The sequence below is a fragment of the Anguilla rostrata genome, chromosome 2 (assembly GCF_018555375.3).
Source record: "Anguilla rostrata isolate EN2019 chromosome 2, ASM1855537v3, whole genome shotgun sequence".
In the NCBI taxonomy this organism is placed as follows: Eukaryota; Metazoa; Chordata; class Actinopteri; order Anguilliformes; family Anguillidae; genus Anguilla; species Anguilla rostrata.
In genome coordinates, this window is record NC_057934.1 from 18203679 (window position 1) to 18211352 (window position 7674).

The 7674-nt window shown below is 44.6% G+C and overlaps 1 protein-coding gene across 1 annotated transcript in view; it reads left to right on the plus strand.

The window, feature by feature from the left end:
- The first annotated feature begins 2219 nt into the window (after positions 1-2219).
- The window catches only part of lzts2a (leucine zipper, putative tumor suppressor 2a), a 53324-nt gene continuing 47869 nt past the window's right edge, over positions 2220-7674 (plus strand). The window contains exon 1 of the mRNA XM_064320951.1: positions 2220-2593. The gene's annotated coding sequence lies outside the window, so the exon portion shown is untranslated. The remainder of the gene's footprint in view (positions 2594-7674) is intronic.

Below are 7674 nucleotides of genomic sequence, written 5' to 3' on the forward strand. Positions count from 1 at the left end.
CTGTGTGTGTGTGCGTGTGTGTCGTGTGTGTGTGTGTGTGTGGTGTCTGTCACTTATTAGCACTTAAATGCAGCAGGAAACCTGTGCAGAGGTCTGTAGGGCACAAGAGACAGCGTGGGTGCCGGTGGGCACCGAACAGAAATGATCACAGCTCCACGTCATTATAGCCATTAGAGGGAAAAGCTTTCTCAATCATCAGCCTTGCTTGAAAGCGCGCTTTTCCCCCCACATTTTCTCCATGGCCGCAAAATAGTAATTTTGTGTTGGCATGGTCCACAGAGTACAGTGATTCATTTCCATATCCAATTTCTGCATGGAATTATGTTAATAAAGCAACAACATAATGAAAGCTCGAAAAACGGCATACTTAATGAATCATGTAGATGGTTTTGAGAGTAGTGAAAAAGGTGTGTGTGTGTCTGAGTGTTTCTGTGTGTGATGAAGCATGTGATTGTGTGAGAGGATGTTTGTGTGTGTTTACGCATATATGTGTGTCCATGTGAGTGTTCTTGCACTCACACCCACACACACACACATATCTGTATTTATAGCACATGTGTGCATGTGTGTGTGTGTGTGCCCGTGCGTGCGTTTGCATGAAGGAGTATGCACACATGTCTGTGTGTGGGATTTGGGTATTCACTTGGTTGTGGTTCAGGAAATAAAGTGCACAGCTTTCAGAAGGGAGGCAGGGGAAGGGTCACAAAGAGTTCAGCACTGAAGGGGCTCACAAATAACAGAAATGCTTCTGCCTTGTAAAGTTATTAAAAAACAGGGCTTGGGCCACGCTGAGCTGCTGATCCCTGTGTGAGTGTGTAGCCCACTTAGAAAATGACACACACACCAATCAAAAAATCACAGCCTGTCTCCTTTCCCATCACTCACTGCTCCTTCTAGATCTGATCGGTTGCATCGCACTGCAATGCGTTAAAACATTTTTTAAATCCTCAAAGCAAAATCTGAAATGCAAGATGCACAAAGTTCCTGACATTACATGCAGGGTTGTGATGTCTCAGGCTGTTTCGGTTCAAGCGGTCGATCTGGAACAAGGACAAGAGCTCATGCACTCAAAGTGAAATCTAGGACAGACTCTCTCACAGGCAGCAGAAGGACTAGTTGTGCTGCCAAGGACAGATGAGGTCCAACAGCTGCTGACTGCCCCTATAAAATACACTACATGGCCAAAAGTATGTACACACTTGACATCCAACATTGCACCCAAATCTATGGGTATTTACATGGAGTTGGTCCACCCTTCGCTGCTATAACAACCTCCACTCTTCTGGAAGGCTTTATACTAGATGTTGGAGCATTGCTGCTGGGATTTGTTTACATTCAGCTAGAAGAGCATTGGTGAGGTTTGGCACTGATTGGGCGATTAGGCCTGGCTCACAGTTGGCTTTCCATGTGATCCAAAAGGTGTTGGATGGGGGTCTGTGCAGGCCAGTCAAGTTCTTCCACACCGTTCTCAAAACCAATTATATATGTACCTCGCTGTGAACCTGGGGGGGATTGTCATGCTGAAACAGGAAAGGGCCTTCCCCAAAGAGAATCCTATAGAATGTCATTGAATACTGTAGCGTTTGCCTTCACCTGAACTAAGGGGCTGAGCCCAAAACATAAAAAACCACCCCAGACCAGGGGATGTCCACATACTTTTGGTCATATAGTGTAGGCTACATAGGACTTGGGAAAATTGTTTTTAAAAAAATGAATCCGTATCATCATTTTATGAGTCAATGTTGCATAGTGGTCAGAGTACCTTAAGAACAAGCATTTTAATAGTGTTACAACATTTCTAAGCGGGTGCTCCTCCATTGGGTTTGAAAATTTGTGTCATAAAAAGATGTGCTTTGTGACCACCAATGGTAGGCTACACCAGTGTTTTCGGCCACTTCCTTATATCATATCAGCGGTATACTCACTGAACATAGAAAAAAACATTCCCCATGAGTTTCGAGGTAAGTAAAGTAAGTGAATTTTATTTATAAATAACATTTAAAACAACCACTGTTGTACCAAAGTGTTGTACAAATTCAATACACATAAATACAGGAAGAAAAAAAATCTTAAGCATAAAACCTTTACACATTTGGAAATGCTACGGCAAAGAGGTGTGTTTTGAGTCTAGATATACACTGTTAACCGGTTTCCATTCGAATATCGGCTGTCTCAGTACCCCCAGTAGCACCCCTCACGCAGAGCTATGTTGATAGAGATCGGGCGATCGGGAGCACAGACTCGCTCTTGCCAGCAGCGGTGAGTCTTATGGGGGCAGGGTCCCGCGAGCCGAGGAGCGAGGCTGTTTACAACGATCACATTCAACGGGAAGTGTTTGGATGTGCAGACGCGGAGCTGGCCGATCCCGTGTTGCCACTACATTGCTGTTTTCAGTCACTCGTTGCAGTGCGAGGGGAAGGAAAGAAAGAACAAACTGCGCTGAACTGCGTTCGTGGAAAAAAAGAGAACAAGAGAAGAGAGGAGCGCGTTTTCAGTTTAGCTAAGAATTTAAAGTTTTTCCCCCCTACTCTGCCTGTATTGGAACATATCACTCCTTTTTGGATCTGCTTGAAGAAGAAAGTCACTTATTAGGGTAAGTTCCAATGCTATGCTACACTACTGTGTTAATAATCTTTGTGGTAGGTTACTTGTCGAGGCAATCGGTCCGTTAATATAGCTTGATAGCTTAGGTGTCGATAAACATGCGTTTATGAATGTGTATTTACCGTTACATTAATAATGCAACAGTAGCCTATGCACACTATGGTTTGCATAGTAGCCTACGGTTTGTATAGCCTACCACTTTTAATTGCGGTCAGCGACATTGCTACTTGCTTTGTGTTGCATATAGCCTACCAGAATCAGATGATTAGGTCTAATATTGCCACCCAGTGAAAGTTGTTATACGAATTGAGCGTTTCCTGGTGATGCATTAAAGTATTATGAGGTAGTAACTGTTGGATTAGTTTTGTGAAGAGTGACGTACAGACATCTGGGATGACAGTGGGAGCATCACGATCGGTCGTCAGGTGGAAAACATGGTCCTAAGAAATCACTGACAAAGATACGAGGGGTGTTATTACCTCTGATAGTATACTATAATAATACAAAATAAACTGTCACCGTAGCAATTTGAATTTCGCACCTGAACGTTTGGTTTCATCCTAAAAAGCTCACGCGTCACTCAGTTTGGAATGGGTTTCCACGCGCCTACATTTAACATTAAAACTCACATTTTCTAAAAGTCCTATTTTCGTAAATTTTCATTGAATCGCCCTTTTAAGCTTTTCTTGTTCATATATTCCCCGTGTATATTGTAGTCGATGGTGTGTATTTTTAAAGCTGCTTGTCCCTTTGCCTGGTCTGTATATCGCCGTTATCTTTTCTTGTTATTTGGATGTTGCCCATCATCGCATTTCCAAACTGTAAATCACTTGCATGCAAGTGAACTGCTAGATATAAATCATGTCCAATGTTCGTTTTTAATGCGGACGTGCCACTAGGGAATAGGAACTACAGTGTGCAGCTTGGCTGGGTAGTTTAAGTTTGGCACTTAACGGAGATTGGGTCTATAGATGCGCAGCGACACGAATGCGAGAACCCAACATCACCGGTTTTGTGCCTAGTCCGGTTTGCTCTCTGTTGTGGCCCATAGGCTACCACTTTGTTGTGTGAAGTTCCCATATATTCTCTGCGGTTAACGAATGGCGTTAACGTCACGACAGGTCAGTATTTCAACTGGAATATTATCGGTCCGCACCATAATGATGCATAATTAAACGATTATGGCCCACCTTACTGTTTGCTTAAGTACTGGTTGAATGTAATCCATCCATATATTACTGACATTGATGCCACTGCCACTTCAAAAGACTCAAGTAAGTTCAGATGCATGTCAATGTGTACGTTGCCCATTAGCATTCAATACTGGCTACTGTCGGCTGTATCTTCAGAATGCAGAACTTTATTGGGGCCATGTTTGCTCTCTTTAAATTGAGCTCTGTAATGCACTTACCATGTAATCAGAGCTGCCAATAAATAACAAAAAATGAAACGGTAAGCCCAGAAAATGGTGGTGCCTCTCCCTCAATGGCTGACACTCTGACTGCTCACTCACAGACTTACTTAGTCCCTCTCCTCTCACAGTTCAAGACTGACTTACTCAGTGGAGAACTGGGTGAGGGGCTCCCACAGCATTTTTCCAGTCGAGAGTGAAACGCCTGGAAAAGTGGTTTTAGCTATTAAACATTTCCTGCCAGCCTCGCCCATACGCATACATCGACTTCTACACACGGCAGCCCAGTCCAAGAAAAGCCCCAGGAATCAGCTGTGGAATGGATGGATTGGCACCTTCTCTTGCGGTCTCCCCCTGGCTCGCGTTCAGAATGCTCCCATGTCTATGGCCTGCTCTGCATTCCTTTGGGTCTTTGCAGTTGGTTTACGGTACACACATTCCAGCCTGCGCTCAAATCTTCTCCTCCCTGGGTCTTGGCTGTCATTTGGGAAAGTGGACTTTGCCTGTCCAGTACAGCCACTGCTGCACAGTAAAAACGTCCAGTGTTAATTCAACTCTTAACAGTGTTAATTCAACTGTAACAGATACAATTTGGTCCCAATGGGGACCAGATGTTATTTTGTGGAGTTGAATTAACACTGTTAGATAACAGTTGAATTAACACTGTTGGAGTTGAATTAACACTGGACACTTTACTGTGTGTCTCCTCCTCCTCCTCTTACAGTGGGCTTAAAGAGAACTCCTCTTATATGGACCATGTATGTTTGTGAGGCTGATATGGCAGGGCAGGAAAGGGGGGGGAGGGAAGGGGGGGTCATGGTGGTGGTTTCCAGCTCACCCGCATGTCCTGAGTTGTCCCGATAGCCACGCCTGTTTCTAAACATTGTGGCGAACAATAAAGCCTGGGTTCACTGATGCTCAAGAAACAAACATTTGCAGTCTGTCGTAGGCAGCACATCTATTTTCTTTTTCAGTGCCAGGTAAATGAACAGCCAAACAGCCATTACACTGCACTGCCAAATGGGGTGAGTAGAAATGCGTTTCAATCATACTGGTTGTCTATTCCATCCCCATCCTCTTATTGTGGGGGCAGTATGCTTTTCTTTTGCCCCACTTTACCTGCCCATGGTGGGGAAGCTGGGTTTTCTGAGGAAGGGCTTTTGGCAAAAAAAAAAAAAAAAAAATTCTTCACAGTATGACATTCTCAAAGTCTCTTATCTGTGCTATACAGGCTTTGCTCTCGAAGTTGGGGGGAGACTAATTATCCTGTCTTCACTGGGGAACTTGGGGATGAAAGCGTTGGACCCAGTTCCTGAACTAGATTGAAAAGGCACGAAGAAAATGTTATATAACATCGGGCAGGCTTTGGAAGAAACGCGATCATTGTGCGCACGCTTTGCTGTAGTGCTGCCTTCGTTCTTTAAGAGTGAGGCCAGTTATGTGTGGGGGGCTGTGGACAGTCTTTTAAAAAAATCACACACATGCAAACACACTCACATATGCATACACACATATGCAGACACACACACATGCATGCACACAGATGCACACACACACACGTATGCATACACACATGCAGAAGCACACACACTCGCACACATACATATGCATGCACACAAATGCAGACACACACACGCACTCACACGCACACACATCTATGCATACACACAGATGCACACACATAAAAACACTCACACACACACACACACACGCACATATGCATACACACAGAAATAGGTTCACACAAACACACACACATAAACAGACGCGCAGACTTTTGGCGCTTGGATCATCTGCAGCTGGACTGCTTGTTGTTGCACATTTTTGTGTTCTGTAAGAGAAGCGGGAGGCTTGTGTGAGCTGAACAGGGGCAGGGAGAGTTCGCTGTCGGACTGCAGACCTACTGAGCGCAAGGAATTCCACTCCTCCGCAGCCCAGACCTGCAGCTCAGGCTTCTGTGTGTGTGTGTGTGTTTGTGTTTCTGTGTGTATGTGTGTGCATGCTTGTGTGTGTGCGCATGCTTGTGTGCGTGTTTGTGTGCATGTGTGTGTGTGTGTTTGTTTGTGTGTGTGTGTGTTTGTGTGAGTGTGTGAGTGCGTGCATGCATGTGTACGTGTTTGTTTGTGTGTGTTTGTGTGTGTATTTGTGTTTCTGTGTGTATGTGTGTGCATGCTTGTGTGTGTGTGTGCGCATGCTTGTGTGCGTGTTTGTGTGCATATGTGTGTGTGTGTGTTTGTTTGTGTGTGTGTGTTTGTTTGTTTGTGTGTGTGTTTGTGTGAGTGTGTGAGTGCGTGCATGCATGTGTACGTGTTTGTTTGTGTGTGTTTGTGTGTGTATTTGTGTTTCTGTGTGTATGTGTGTGCATGCTTGTGTGTGTGTGTGCGCATGCTTGTGTGCGTGTTTGTGTGCATATGTGTGTGTGTGTGCATTTGTGTGTGTTTGTTTGTGTGTGTGTGTTTGTTTGTGTGTGTTTGTGTGAGTGTGTGAGTGCGTGCATGCATGTGTACGTGTTTGTTTGTGTGTGTGTGTGTGTGTGTGTTTATATGCGTGCGAATGTGCTTGTGAACCCGAGCGAGGATGTGACCCGCGGGGGAAACACGTTAAATTGGAACAGCGCATTTTCATATTTCCTCTTAGTCACAGTTCCTCTCCACGTGACAGCGACTGGGGCTGCAATCTGAGCTGCTGGAGACCTAGCCAGCCTGCAAGTGTCACAGTTATAATCATACACTGGGGAACGACTGTGTTCTGAGTGCCCCCATTCTCCTTTTCTTTCTCAGTTCTATCCCTCTTTCTTTCTTTCTTTCTCAGTTCTATCCCTCTTTCTCTTTCTCTCTCATTCTTTCTTTCTCAGGTCAATTAAAATTCTTTATTGCCATGAAATGAGAATCAGTGAATGTCACGAAAGAACGGAAATTTGTGACAGAACAATATAAAACAAAGGGATGAGGTCCAACATTTAGATTTAGAAAAGAAAAAAAAAACAGCAAGAGTCTTTCTCCCCCTCACTGCTCGTTTATTCATCAGAATAATTAATGCCGTTTTGGCACTTTTGTGGACACATATCGATGTCCACTGTGCGTATGCCAGTAGGCGTCAAATTAGCCTGTCGACAGCAGAAACCCTGCTTTTCCAGTGGGAGGCCGCCAGAGCCTTGCATTGCGTGTCCTGGATGTCTTACCACAGACAAGTTTTGAAATGTTTTTAAATGCCGGTCCACTTAAGGGGCTCGGGACTCTTAAAGAAACACCAACTTCAAACGGAACATTGTCCTTTAAACCGAGCCGATCGTATCAGTGTGAGCCGGCCTTATTGTAAAGTGCGTGGTTGTGTGTTTGCTTATCCCCTCCCTTCACGTGCATTGCATACTTTCCCAGTGAGCACAAAGCCCAAATCTAGACGTCTAGAGGGGTGGAAATCTAGGTTGAGAGATGTTTTGACATAAGTGGACTAGGACAGCTCAGGTCTTACCCGGATATAGCCTGGCTATGTCCCTGTCGGCTAGATAACTTTAACCTTTTGACCAAATGTTGCCGGGTTTTCTCCTGAATGTCTAGACCCGGCTACATTTGGTTGGAAAGTGAAAGTTTTCTAGCTGGCTGGGACACAGCCAGGCTGTATCTGAGTAAAACCTGAGCTATTTTGGAGCTAACCTGAGC